Raw genomic sequence first — 15094 nt, 5'->3', positions numbered from 1 at the left:
CTCAGTTCCCTGATGGATCCAAGGAAAGTTGTTGTCATAAATTGTCATTGTGAGGACACAGGAGACACCTTCTAATCTCTTTAGATGTCAAAGCTGACAACAGAGATTTATCATTTTTAATTTAAAAAGTTTCATAGATTTATTTGTATTATTGTAACACCTTTCTTTAAAAAAAAAGATTTTATTTATGTATTTGAGAGAGAGAGAGAGAAAACACACAAGCTGGGGAAAGGGGCCAAGGGAAAAGGGAGAAGCAGATTCCCTGTTCAGCAGGAAGCCCAACTTGGGGCTGGATCCCAGGACCCCGAGATCATAACCTGAGTGGAAGGCAGATGCTTAACCAACTGAGCCACCCAGGCTCCCCTGTAACACTCTTAATTAAAGAATAATTCCTTTTATTTGTATTCTTACCTCACTATTTTTAAAAAATAATTTATGCTAACAAGCTTCATGTGTGTCACATGAATGACCTTACATCTCTAATGGGGTCCTTTTTAATTGTATTTTCACAGATGTTATACTTTTCTGCTTAATCCTGTCTTCAGTAAGCCTCACATTTTCTCTAGGATACAGGTAGCTTTATTTCATCAAAAATCAATTTGCAGTTTTAATGTAGGTATATTTCCCCCACAGCAATGCCCTCCTGTTGTGAAGCAGAACTAAAAAGAATAATTTGTCTATGTGCAGTTAAGTTCTCAAACTCGGAATCTAATTGTTTGTGCAAAAATTCAGCTTTATGAACTGTTACTCCTATCTTTATAGTTTAATTTGGGGGAGGGCAGCTTGGTGTGTTGTCTCTTAATTTAATGGATTTAAATATACCACCACCAGCTGCCAAATAATTTGTGGAATGCATTATCATTTTGTGCACGTTGTCCTAAGAAAGACAAAGTAAAAAGGCTGTTAAGTATGTGGCAAAGAAAAGTAAACATCATCCTCTAAAAAGCAATTATATTAGCTCATCTTTCTTGTTTATGGATTAATTAGCACAAAAAATAGAACTATTTTTATTAAATTTAAAAATTAATCAATTAATGTAGAATTTAGCCATAATTGTTTGGCAATAATTTTTTGCTTCTACCAAACTTAAAAATGTCAACACTGGCTATATAATAGCTATGCAAAGTTTTACATCCTTAAAGCATCCATGGCATAGCATATAACAGCCAGGAAGTTTCTGAGCTCATGTGTCTGCATGTGGGAATTCAAAGCTACTCTAGATTAAAAAACAAAATGACTTAAGACCATTTCTCTTTTCTTTGTTTTGTGGGTGTTCTTTTTCTTGCATTGTAATTCTCAAAGTTGGAACTTTAAAATTTTTCTAAATGAATAGATGAGTACTTCTGCACTCTCCCTTGTCACTTATATTTGGCCTTGCCTATTTGTGGAGACATGTAGTCAGCACAGTGTTAGAAGTAAAGAAAGGTTAACCTTGAGAAAATGCCATAGGGATGACTCCCATTAGAATCATTTAAGAACTTGAAAATTTGGGATATCGATGGAAATAAAAACACTGCATTTGTAGGGCCAAAGGACTTTCATTTACAGCTGGCAAATACTAGTGGACTTCAGATTAACTGATTACCAGCAGAATTGGTTAACAATTACTACAAGACATTTCAGCTGCTCACATATCTTTGAATGCCTCATTTAGATGCCCCTTTATCTGGACTTTGAATACAGTTAATATATATTTTTCTTTGTCCACAATTGCCTTCCTTCCTCTTGTCTGGTTTAAAGAGCATTAACTGAGAAAAGTGTCATGTTTTTTTTTTTTTTTTATTTGTATCATGTTTTCAGTGCACTTTGCACCTTGGAAGCTCAACACTGAAATATCTCTGTGATATCTCTCTTATTTAACTATGGGAAACCCAAAATAATCAAAGACACTGCTGAGGTCCAGGCTCTTGCATATCACTCAGATTCCATTATTTCTTTCCCGCCTCACATAAGTGAGTTGACACAGTGGGCCTAACTGCTTATTCTAAAAGCCTGTTCATAAGATTGGCCCTTTGCTGGTGTCTGGGAACTTGGATTTCAGGAGGGTTCCTACCATTTCCATACCTGATAGGAGTACCTCACTATGCCTAAATGGTTTGGTTGAACATTGTGGTTTATGCTTATCAAAGAAAAAAAAAAGATTTAATGAAATTTGTTAAAACATGGTAAGGAAGGCTTTTTTCAAGGGGAGGACTGTCATAATAGATAGAGGCAACATTATAATAGAATGTTGCAGTAGGGGAGAGAGATTGGATTTAACCTCCAAAGGCAGCATGGACAGTGTGAATTTATAGCTAAGGAGAGAAAGGGAGTTAGTAGGGAGAAAATTACTAAGCAGAATCATCAGGTGTAAGAAGGGTTCTTACTAAACTGACCTAAGAGGAATTCTTGCTGAAGGCAAAGCCAGGGTGTTCAGACATCAGCTGAGGGGGTCACTTGGGGATGAGGAACCTAATTAGACAATGAGACTTATCAGGTATGAGGGTGGGGGGATTCTTGCTAAACTGACCTATAAGATTCTACCTAAAACTAGATTTTACTATGGAGGGCACAGACTTACTAAAATTTGTAAAGATAGAAACTTCGTCATGCTGAGCATGCTTTCTTTCTGGGTGTCTGAAATTTGATATGTGCCATGGAGAAAATGCCAGCCCCAGTAGCAAGTCTGGGCACTGAGTCTGTAATGTGTGTCTGTCATAGACTCTGTGCCTCTGCTTGGACAGGACTCAGAAAGCCTGAACCTGGTTTCCCCCAGACTTCACCTCATGTACCTTTTTCCTTTGTTGATTCTGCCCTATATCTTTTTGTTATAAACATCCTAGTCATGGGTATGACTATACTGAGTGCTGTGAGTCCTCTAGAGAACCAGTGAGACTGATGCTGGTCTCAGGGACCCTCACCACCACTGTACCCTAACTTTTTTTTATCAATTTAATCTAGAACTGCACCTGTGTTCTCACTCTATCGAATTGCTAGCTCGTACGAAGATTCCTCTATGTTATTTCAGAATAGTGGTGATATTTTTAATCTATTTGATTCTGAGATAGATAATTTTGCTTTACTACTAGCTGGTTTGAGGTCTTAGATAAGTATGGAAGCCTCTTGAAATTGTGGTGATGTGAAAGAATGAATCTATGAGGCTCCTTTTTCAACAGGCAATGGATATCAGGAATATTTTGTGCTCTTGGTGCCATATAGTCTTATCTTTTTTATTGCATAACATAAAAACATAAAAACTCAGCTTAAATATGAACATTTTCTCTACATCTTATCCTACCTCACTGACAAAATTTTTACTGTTTTTGTTATGATGGTGGTTGTATTATCAATTGAAGGGCTTTTGGCTTCCAGTAATAGATTTCTTGGAAAAGGGTCAATATCTTAAACAGTGAGGAGTTTAATATCACAAGCATCAAGAAGTTCTGGGAAATATGATTCCAGGATTAATTAATAGAAGCACCCAAATCACCAGGGCCCAGATGTCACTGATATTTCTGTTTTGTACCCTCAGTAATTTTAATGTGCCTTCAGGCTTATCCTCTCATGACTGAAGAATGATTTCCACAACCCCACGTATCAGATTCTCACAAACTCAATCAAAATGCTAAAAAATATTTTTAAGCATGTCTTCTTTCATCAGGGAAAAAAGAAGTTCTTACATACACCCAAAGAGGTGTTCATGTATTTTTTTCAGCCATGGTACTAAACCTTGTCAAATCATTCTACACTGAGAGAAAGAGAATTATCATAATTTGGTTTAGATTAATCAAAAATTACAAATTGTGGTTAGGCAGGGACCACCTTCCATGAGAAGCTAACATTAGAAGAAAAGTCTCAGACTCCTTTGGAAGAGACTGGGAACATGGCTTCAATAAAGGGCAAAAACAGAATCTGCCATGGAGCTCTCATCCAATCAGTGTAATAATTGTAGTAGTTGCCACCATGTCAAGAAAATATGTGTATTAAAAAAAGAAAATAAAACGTGTGTTAATTATAAACCATATTCTCATTTGCACATAACCCTTCGTATTTGTAAATTTAGTAATAACATTGTATGTTCTTTAGTTGGAACACCATGATTCCTTCCATGCTATTGTTAACCATATGTGATTTTTTTCTAATATTTTTAATGAAAAAAAGTTTAGAAATAACATAACAACATATAACAACATATTTATTTATGAAAATATCTTTATAAATTGTTTCACATTTGGCAAAAAAAAAAATCTAAAATTTGTATGGAACCATAAAAGATCCTGAACAGCCACAGAAAGAAGAACAAAGTTGGAGGTATAACACTTCCTGATTTTAAGCTATCTTACAAAGCAATAGTAATCAAAACAGTATGATGTTGGCAAAAAGGTAAACCCATAGATCAATGGAACAGAATGGAGAGCCCAGAAATAAACCCACACATGTATTAATTTATGAGACAGCAGACAAGAATGAGGTGGGGTGCCTGGGGGGCTTAGTCTGTTAATTTTCTGACTCTTGACTTTCTCTCAGGTTATGATCACAGGGTCGTAGGTTCAAGTCCTGAACTGGTCTCTGTGCTCAGCGTGCAGTCTGCTTAAGACTCTCTCTCCCGCTCCCTCTGCTCCTCCCCCCACTCATGCTCTCTCTCTCTCTCAGGAAGAAAAAAAAAAAAAAAAGAATATACAATGGGGGAAAGGACAGTCTCTTCAATAAATGGTCCTTGGGAAACCGGAAAATCACATTCCAAAGAATGAAAACATAGGTGGCAAGCTCCTTGACATTGGTCTCGACAATGATTTCTTGAATTGGACACAAAAAGCAAAGACAACAAATGCAAAATTAAGCAAGTGATTGTACATCAAACTAAAAAGCTTCTGCACAGTAAGGGGAACCATCACGAAAATGAAAAGGTAACACACCAAATAGAGGAAAATATTTGCAAATCGTCTATCTACTAAGGGGTTAATATCCAAAATATATAAAGAACTCAAAACTCCTTAGGAAAAAAAGAGTCCAATTAAAAAAATGGAATGAGGCTCTGAATAGAAATTTTTTTTTCCTAAAGAAGATCAGCAGATGGCCAATAGGCAGATTAAAAATGTTCAACATCACTAATCAAATGCAAATCAAAACCACAATGTGTTATCACCTTACACCTGTCAGAATGGCTATTATCAAAAACACAAGAAATAAAAAGCATCAGTGAGTATGTGGAGAAAAGAGAACACACATACATTGTTGGTGGAAATGTAAATTGGTGCAGCCACTATGGAAAACAGTTGGGAGGTTCCTCAAAAAGTTGAAAATAGAACTACTATGTGATCTCACAATACCATTTCTAGGTATTTATCTGAAAAAAAATGAAAACACTAACTCAAAAAGATATATGCACTCTCATGTTCATTGAAGCATTATTTACAATAGCTAAAATATGGAAGCAACACAAGTATCCATCAATGGAAGAATGGATAAAGAATATTTGGCACACACATACACACTTACAAACACACTGGAATATCATTTACCTATAAACAAGAATGAAATCTTGCCCTTTGCAACAACATGGATGAATCTTTTTTTTTTTTTTTAAGATTTTATTTATCTGAAAGAGAGAGAGCACGTACAGTAGGGGGAGGGGCAGAGGAAGAAGCGACTCCCCACTGAGCATATGCTTAACCAAGGGAGCCACCCAGGCACCCAGCACCGATGAACCTCAAGGGTGTTACGCTAAGTGAAATAAGTCACACAGACAGAGAGATTTTTAAATCAGGTTTGCTCTCTTATAGTTGTGTTTCAAGTGTTGTTTGCATATTTTTGATAATAGTCCTTTTTCGTATATGTCTTTTTCAAGTATTTTCTCCCACTGTGTTCCTTGGTTTTTCATTCTCTTGAAAGTATATTTCACAGGATGGAAGTTAATCATTTTAATAAAGTCATGCTTAACAATTATTTATTTAATGGATTTTGGCTTTAATGTAAAAATCATTGACAAACCTAACATCATTTATATTCTTTCATTGTTATTTCTCGGAGATTTATAGTTTTGCATTTTTCATTTAAATCCATGATTCATTTTGAGTTAATTTTTACAAAGGGTGTAAAGTCCAGGTCTAGTTTTGTTTAGTTTTGTTTTTAATGTGGATATATAGTTATTTCAACACCATTTGCTAAAGAGACTATCTTTTCTCCATTGTATTGATTTTGCTCCTTTGTCTAAAACAAGTTGACTATATTTATGGGTGTCTATTTCTGGACTCTCTATTCTGTTCCATTCATCTTTTTGTGTGTTCTTTCACCAATACCACACTGATTGGTTACTGTGGCTTTATAGTAAGTCTTAAAGTTGAGTAGTGTCAGTCCTCTTTCTTTATTCTTCTGATTTGATACTGTGTTGGCTACTCTGGGTCTATGCTTCTCCATATAAACTTTGCAATTGGTTTGACAATATCCACAAAATAATTTGCTGCAGTTTGGATTGAGATTGCATTAAATCTATAGACCAATTTGAGAAGAGATGACCTTTTGACAATACTGAGTCTTCCTATCCAGGAATATCTCTCCATTTACTTAGTTCTTCTTTAAATTTATTCATCAGAGTTTCATAATTTTCATCATGTAGATCTCATATGCCTTTTGTTAGATTCATAACTAATTATTTTATATTGGGGTGCTAGTGTAAATGGCATTGTATTTTTAATTTAAAATTCCACTTGTTCATTGTTGGTATATATGAAAGGGCTTGACCTATTAGACTTGTATTCTGCAACCTTGTGGTAATCACTTATTAGTGCCAAGAGGATTTTTTTTTTTTGTAAGTTTCTTTTGGATTTCCTACATAGACAGTCATATCTTCTATGAACGAAGACCATTTTATTTCATCTTTCCCAGTTGGTAGAATTTTTACTTCTATTTTCTTGTCTTATTCCTTCAACTAAGGCCCCCCCTGTGTTTTTAAAAAGAGCGGTAAAAGGGGTTACCTTTGCTTTGTTCCTGATTTCTACTTCCTGAAACTTCTAGTATCTCACCATTAAGTTTTAGCCATTGGGTTTTTGTAGATTTTTTTAAAAGTAATCTTTATGCCCAGTGTGGGGCTCCAATGCCACCCCAACGTCAAGAGTTGCATGCTTTCCTGAGTGAGCCAGCCAGGTGCCCTGTAGAAATCTTTTTAAATCAAGTTGAGGAAGGTCCCCTATATTTCTAATTTAATTAGAAAGCACAATATCTTTTTTTAAAGTAGCAACAGTGCTAGCCTTGTCTCCTTCTCATGGTTAGAGAAAAATTTTAATATCTTACTATTGAGAATAATGTGAGCTGTAGTTTTCTAATAGATGTTTTTTATCAGATTCAGCTGGTTCCCTCCTACAGCTGGCCAACTAAGAGATATCATCATCATCATCACTCAGTGATTTTGAATTTTGTAAACAATATGTTTCTTTATCTGTTGGGAATTTCTTAAGATCTTTTCTCATCTTTTTTTTAATACAATAAGTTATATTTATTGGTTTTAGAATATATAGCAAATTTTGCATTTCTGAAATAGGACCCCCTGTTTCTGATGTATTATCTTTTTTAAATGTATTCATTGATTTGTCTTGGAATTATTTTAATTGGTTATTTTCGTATCTATGTTCATACATTTTATATCTCTGTTCATTTACTATAATATCCTCATGAAATTTTGGCATCAACTATGTGCTGATCTCATTGAAAGTGTTGGAAAATGTTCTTCTTTTTCTCTCGAGAAGGGTTTGTGCAAATTGATGTAATTTCCTCTATAAAGTTTTTGAATAATTCATTAATCAATCTCTTTTTGTCTTAAGAAGAGATTGACGTTTAAATGTTATTTATTTTTTCCCTTATAAGAGAATGACAATTTCTTTCTTCATGCACAAATAATTATTTATTTCAAGTTCTGGGACATAACCAAGAAATACATCACCTTTTGACAAGTAAATTCCATCTTTATTTCATGGAAATGTCCTTCATTTTATATCTAAATATTGTTTCACTTCTCTTTTTTTTAAGATTTATTTATTTGAGAGAGAGAGAGAGAGAAAGAACATGAATTTGGGAAGGGGCAGAGGGGGAGAGAAAAAGAATGTCAAACAGACTCTCTATGTTAAGCACAGAACCCCTTGTGGGACTCTATGCCATGACTATAATAAGATCATGACCTGAGCCAAAAACCAAGAGTCTGAAGCTTAACTGACTGTGCCACCCAGGCACCCCATAAATATTGTTTCACTTCTGTTTTTAATATTTCCTATTCAGTATTATCAATTTATTTCACACTATGCCAACATTGTCTTTCCTAAATTCCATCATTTTTCCATATGTTTTAATTTCTTTTTTTTTTTCCTCCTATAACAAAAAAACAAAATTACAATAATAATTTATTAGCAATGAGTTTTTGAAGCGTTTCATAAAATATTTGGTCAGAATCTTCTAAAAGGACTCACTAACAGAGGGATCCTACATTCTTTCTATCCAGAAAGCCAGCAAGATTGTTCAAAACTGTCTCTATATACTGTTTTAACAAAGGCAGCTGGCAGAGGACACACTCTCAGCAGAATGAAAACTCTGATATTACCCTAAGTCTCATATCTTTCCAGGATCTCGAAGCCAATCATTTTTATGAAGAAGATACTATAGTGTGATTTCCTACCTTTAGTTTACCTAAAAAAGATAAATGAATTGTGAGGGTTGTGTTGGGCTTTTTTTCTGAAAGAATATTGCTATATTATCTCTAACTCTGGGAAAAAATAATGTGCAGGAGTTACTGATAATTATCATTCAGAAGTAAGCACATGTACTTCAAAGTTGTACAGTATTTTAGAGATAATTTTATACTCTCTATTGGAATTTTTTCCAGAAAAATAGCAATGCAGTTGAGTCGACGGAGTGTGAAGACTGTAAGATGCTATTTACTTCCGCAATCCTTGAGCACATCAACCATACAACTCATCCCAAAGCCATTTTGGATGAATATCCATGGAATAAAAATGTTCATGAGAGGTTAACTTGGTCCCCATGATCACAGTCTGAAGGTTAGTGTGGAAGTTAGATAGATGATATGTCTGCCACCATAAATACCTAGCTTTTAAAATTATTATATTTGGCATTCAATTTACTTTTCATCATTTTCTTAAGAAAAAGCCAGGCAATAAGACTTTGGATAAAGAGACAGCCAAGTTATATTCCAGGATAAGCATTGAAAGCACATAATTTTTTCACTACTGATATCCATCTTCAAAAGAAATGCCCAGATTATAATATGCCTCTACCTTGGAATAGGGAGTGATAAATAAGGTGAGAAAATATCAATACAATTTATAACTTTTATACTTTTTCCTCCAAACAAAACAAGGCAAAATGAATCCTTTCCTTCTTACTGCCTGGTTCTAGGATGAATTGAGAGAGATTACCTAAATTTCTGGCTAAAGATGTGATTCAAGGCGTTCTATCACAATTCCCCTATCAGTCACTCTCAGCTACTGCCCCAAATGCAATCTTTTCTATTCCTTCCCATAAGGTGTCTCTAACCCTCAATAATTTTCACTTAATGATCAGTTTATGTTTATCATCTCTTTACTGCAGCAGTATCCAGAAATCTCCAACCACAGTCTTGACTTAACTAATACGATTCTCTCTTGTAACTTTTCTACGTGGATTACATACTATTGTGCATCTGTCTTTTAGTTCTAATTGCTACTTTTACATCATCATTGTTCTTTCACTCAAATAGTCTCATCCATTTGTAGACAGCTATACAATCTTTCTATTTTGCTGCCAGTGTCTCTGGACATGAATCTGGAAAATTCATTTTTGCTCATTAAAAAATATATTTCCTCCTTAAAATTTGTAAAAGATTAGATGAGTTTGCTAACTGATATGTAAATATAGAATTGCAGCATTGATTAAAAGAAAAAAAGGTGTTCTTGTAAGTATGGCTATAAAATTGTGCCAGGAGTCTATCTAATGCAGAAATGTATTACACAGACCCAAATATTTGATACAAAACACATGTTAGTTATAAACTTTCTGGAAAAAATATTATCATCTCTCACTTAAAAAATACTTTCAGATTATAATTTAATAACGTTCATGCATAAAGAGGCTAAATGGAACAAATACAGTTACTTAGATATCAATGGGGACATTAAAAAATCAACTGTCAACATGCAAAAAGGTCTAAACTATTTGATTTGGTTTAAAAATGTCAAAAGTGCTACTTTTCTACATTCCATTTTTTAAAAAAAATGAATAATTTTCTGAACGAAGTGCTAATGACTTTAACATTCTAAAACTGAGACGGTTATATTTTTATGCTATTGTATGGCATAAGAAAAGAAGTATTTTGATGTTTCTAGAAAAAGAAAGTTGCAAAATATGAAGTAATAAAATCTTATTACAAACCAAATGCCAATATATTAATCATTGAAAATGAAACAATCACACCAACAATTTTTAGTAAGCAAAGATATTTTGGGATTCTAAACTATAGCAATTAATAATTATTAATGAGGGGGCCTGGGTGGCACAGCGGTTAAGCGTCTGCCTTCGGCTCAGGGCATGATCCCGGCGTTATGGGATCGAGCCCCACATCAGGCTCCTCTGCTATGAGCCTGCTTCTTCCACCACTCCCCCTGCTTGTGTTCCCTCTCTCACTGGCTGTCTCTATCTCTGTCAAATAAATAAATAAAATCTTTTAAAAAATTATTATTAATGAAACTAACATTAAGAGGAAATATAATTCATCTACATATGAAAAGTAGCATGTTGTCCTAAAGAGTAAAATATGTAATTAGTACTTGAAAACCTGATTATAGCAGGTGAATTATTCTGATTTCTTATTTAATGAACTGATATTTCTACTTACATTCCATTATTAAGACCTTTAAAAACAACATGCGAGGGGCATCTGTACGGTTCAGTGGGTTAAGCATTCCACTCTTGATTTTGGCTCAGGTGATAATCTCAGCTTCACGGGATCGAGCCCTGCATTGACCTCCGTGTTGGGCATGGGGCCTGCTTGGGATTCAATCTCTCCTTTTGCCCCTCCCCCAAACAAAAATACATACATACATACATAAATAAAATAAAAATAACATGTTAGGCAGAAAACAATATTATCCATATCTCAATACATTTTGTGACTTATGAGTTACAAATAAGAAAGTCATATGGGTTTCATTTGAAATACTCAGATTTTACAAACGACTTTGAAAAAGTGATACACAACTCAAGAAGTCAATAGATTTCATGTTTAATAGCAATATTTATTTTGCAGCTGAAATTGAACCAAGTAGCTAGTGAGCACAGCTAACGGCACCAATGGCTGAGTTTTCTCGGTGTAACGCAGCCAATTAGGACCTTCACTGCAGCGCTGTCTGTGCTGACATTGCATCCTGTAGTTCATGCTCCATCAACAAGAACCACCAAGAATAACGATGCTAGCCGAACTCATCCAGCAAGAAATAAACTTTGACTCTTGCTGTTGACACCTCAAGATCACATTTATATTTTCACAATGTGAGACAAGAGGTCATGTAGAGTCAGAGCCCACAAAACACAATTCTGGGAGGAAAAATAAAGCTTTGTTCTAGCTACTCTTACGGTTTCCTTGTAACTCTGATCAATACCTGAGTGACCATTGCAATGTGAGGAAAAATAATGCATTCCAGGCAATTAGCCTGATTGTCAAGGGATAATGTACTCCTCTCAGGAAATACTTGGCAGCTTGGAAAGCTCTATAGAATCTTTCCCCAGCTCAGCGATGCATCTGAGATCTGTAAACATTTAGTGCAGGTAGCTTATCACAGAGATGCAAAGGAGATATATGTTTTAAATATTTTAATATTTTAAAATTCGTCATACACCTTCTCTCAACTGAAAACGCAATCCCTGCTTTCACTTCTCCAAATATTTCTCATTATCTATGTCTTGATGTTTCAAAATAAAAAATGGTGACTATCTCAACCTTTGGGAAAATATGCTGTCTTGCTCAGGAACCCTTTCCTTGGCTCAAACATAACTTGATTATCATACAAGGAAAGAAAACAAATAGCGAGGATTATAGAGCAAAGCCAGAGCAACTCTGCATTGTGTAGACTTCAGTCATCTGACCTCGGACTACCTATCCAATCTCAGCTACTCTGACCTACCCTCTCTTATACTCCAAACCCTCAAATCACTGAATCGATTGTAGTTCTCCAGTGAACCCCATAAAACTGTGTTTTACTAATGGCATCACTTTGCAAGTTGCAATGCAATTTTAACCTGCTAGAATCAGCCTAGGCAGGCCCCAGCTTCACTGTGAAGATTCCCCTGCCCTTCATTTCCACTGCAGCTAGTTTACCATCTGGGGCTCACATTCATTCGAGAAGCCTAGGAAAATGAATCCATCTCTGGGCTCTAGAGATGGGGCAAACACGGGGCCCTGCAGTTCCTTTTTGCTAGAAGAGAGGAATTTTAAAGCACGTACTAAGTTTAGGTGCATACCTACAGCCAAAGTGAGAAAAATGCCAGGATATAGTCATCATGATGTTCTTATTAGAGCTGACCTGGATCTGGCAGTGATCCTCAATCAAGATAAGATGAAAGACAATGGTGTTGATTTCCTCCATTTAGAGGGAATGTATTACAACGTTCCAACAATCTCAGTTGTCCTCTCCTGATAGAAGGGTACTGAGCTCGAGAGTATAGAGCGTGCATGTGACAGAGGAGAGCACAAAGTTCTCTCATTCAACCCTGGGCATTGTATGTGTAAGCAGACATGCTGGGATTACATCTAATTCAAATCCATTGAACGAGGTCTGCCCACTATTTATCTTCCCCAAGGAATGACAGACTTTGAAGAATACTTATTTTTGTTTGGACAATTGGTTATTTTCCATTGCCTTAGGGAGCAGAATTTGTATTTGTTTGTTTCACTTGTTCTTCTAAAGTTCATAGTAGGATTGAAGAATAGATAGAAACTTGGGTTTATTTTTCCCATATGGTTTTGGCATCTACTAATAATATTAGAAGAATATTAGAAGTGTATTATTTTTCTTTATTTCTCCTTCTTATTCTCTATTCCCAGTGAAATTGAGACAATGGTCTCATTAAAACAGATGATCATAAGATATGCAGTCTTCAATAATCTGTCAATGACCACTGCCTGAGGGAAACCGTGTCCTAGGCTTGCATTTTATGCAGAACTATGTCTCTTTCCCTGATGTCCAAACGGACTGTAAGCTTTGCTTGTATTTTCACCAGGGGATTTTTTTTTAATTTTATTTATTTATTCGACAGAGATAGAGACAGCCAGCGAGAGAGGGAACACAGGCAGGGGGAGTGGGAGAGGAAGAAGCAGGCTCATAGCGGAGGAGCCTGATGTGGGGCTCCATCCCATAACAGTGGGATCACGCCCTGAGCCAAAGGCAGACGCTTAACCGCTGTGCCACCCAGGCACCCCTGACCAGGGGATTTTATTTCATCTCTTCCTTTCTTCTCTCCTTGGTTTCTTTAAATCAAATTTATGTTGGATGACACAAACTAACACCCAGGTGTGATTTTAAAGAAAAGAAGAAAATATTTTACATTATTGGGTGCACTTGAAGTTACTCAGGGAAAGCTTAGTGATCTGGAAGCTGAGCATGACTGGGAGCAATATGGCTGCTCCTTTGGCCTGGATGTCACTGTTTTGGGGAAGCTTTGTCTTAGCTCCTCTCCACAGGCAAACATGCTCGTCACCATGCATGGTCCTCAAGCTTCTAAATCATAGGCGTCTCAGCCCACAGATTCAGATTTGCTTACTCGGTCTTGATCACCAAACACCTTCTGTGTCTCAATGGCAAATATAGACAGAAAAATTTAGGTTTACACATGTCCATTCCTAAGTCAAGTATCCAATTCAGCACTAATGACCTTAATCATCGGGAGCTGGGCATGACGAACAGCTGTGTCTATAGGATTCTTAGACTGAATCTGCCCCTGCAAAATTCTGATGTTGAAGCTCCAGTCCCCAGTGTGACTGTGACTGTATTTGGAGACTGGACCTTTACAGAGGTGATTAAGGTTAAATGCCATCTTAACTGTGGGCTCAGTCCAATAAGGATGGTGTCCCTATGTAAGAGAAGGCAGAAAGGAGAAAAGGCCAGGTGAGGACAGTGAGAAGGCAGCTGTCCACAGGGCAAGGAGAGGCCTCAGGAAAAACCAACTCTGCTGGTACCTGAACTTGCACTTCCAGCCTCCAGAACCGTAAGAAAATCAATTCCTGTTGTGTGAACCACCACCTGTGTGACACATGACATTTGGTGATGGCATCCTAGCGACTTCTGTGTGTATGATATATAGAAATATATTATACATAACATAGAATGTAATTATGCATTGTATATAATGTATGTAATATACCTCTAATATATTCAATACAATACATAATTATATAATGATATATATTATATATTTACATTTTTTTCTGGTAAGAAGCATCATCACAGAAGGTAGTATGGATGAGCACTCAATGTTTTATATGTAAGAAAAAAGAACATATTGATCTAAGTTTGTTTTGCCAGAAGATGTCATTTTTTTTTAATCTTTTGCTTCTTTGTGGCCTCTTTCCCCTTACTTACTCCTTCTTTTTATACAAAATGTTGTATATAAGCTTCTTTTAGTCCTAGAATCTGTGTAGAATTCTCTCCTGAATTCTAGCCCCACATTTTCAACAGTACTTGTAACATTCATACCAGGTTATACCTCCAAAACTCAAAAGCATTTTACTTAAAACTGAATTAATTTACATTCTGAACTGCCCCCTCCTTAAACTCTGCCCCCATGAATGCAAAACATGGAAAATACGTGTGGAGCCACTTCTGAATCCTTGTCTCTCCTTGCCCCCTGCCCTCTCTGCCCTGTCTCCTTGGATAGATAATGAAGCACCAGATTGTCCTGATTATTTCTTCTTCAAAATGAGCCTTCTCTTTCAAGGTCTTACTTGCACACTTAGCCCTACTGTATAAACACCACGACTAATGAAGAACCACATATTACTGCTGAATAGCATCTCAATCATATATGAGTGGACGCTTTAGAAGTATTTGCAGGGACTGACGGGAGTGGCTTTGCAGGACCA

Source organism: Ailuropoda melanoleuca, chromosome 1 (assembly GCF_002007445.2).
Source record: "Ailuropoda melanoleuca isolate Jingjing chromosome 1, ASM200744v2, whole genome shotgun sequence".
NCBI lineage: Eukaryota > Metazoa > Chordata > Mammalia > Carnivora > Ursidae > Ailuropoda > Ailuropoda melanoleuca.
This window is presented reverse-complemented; position numbering follows the sequence as displayed.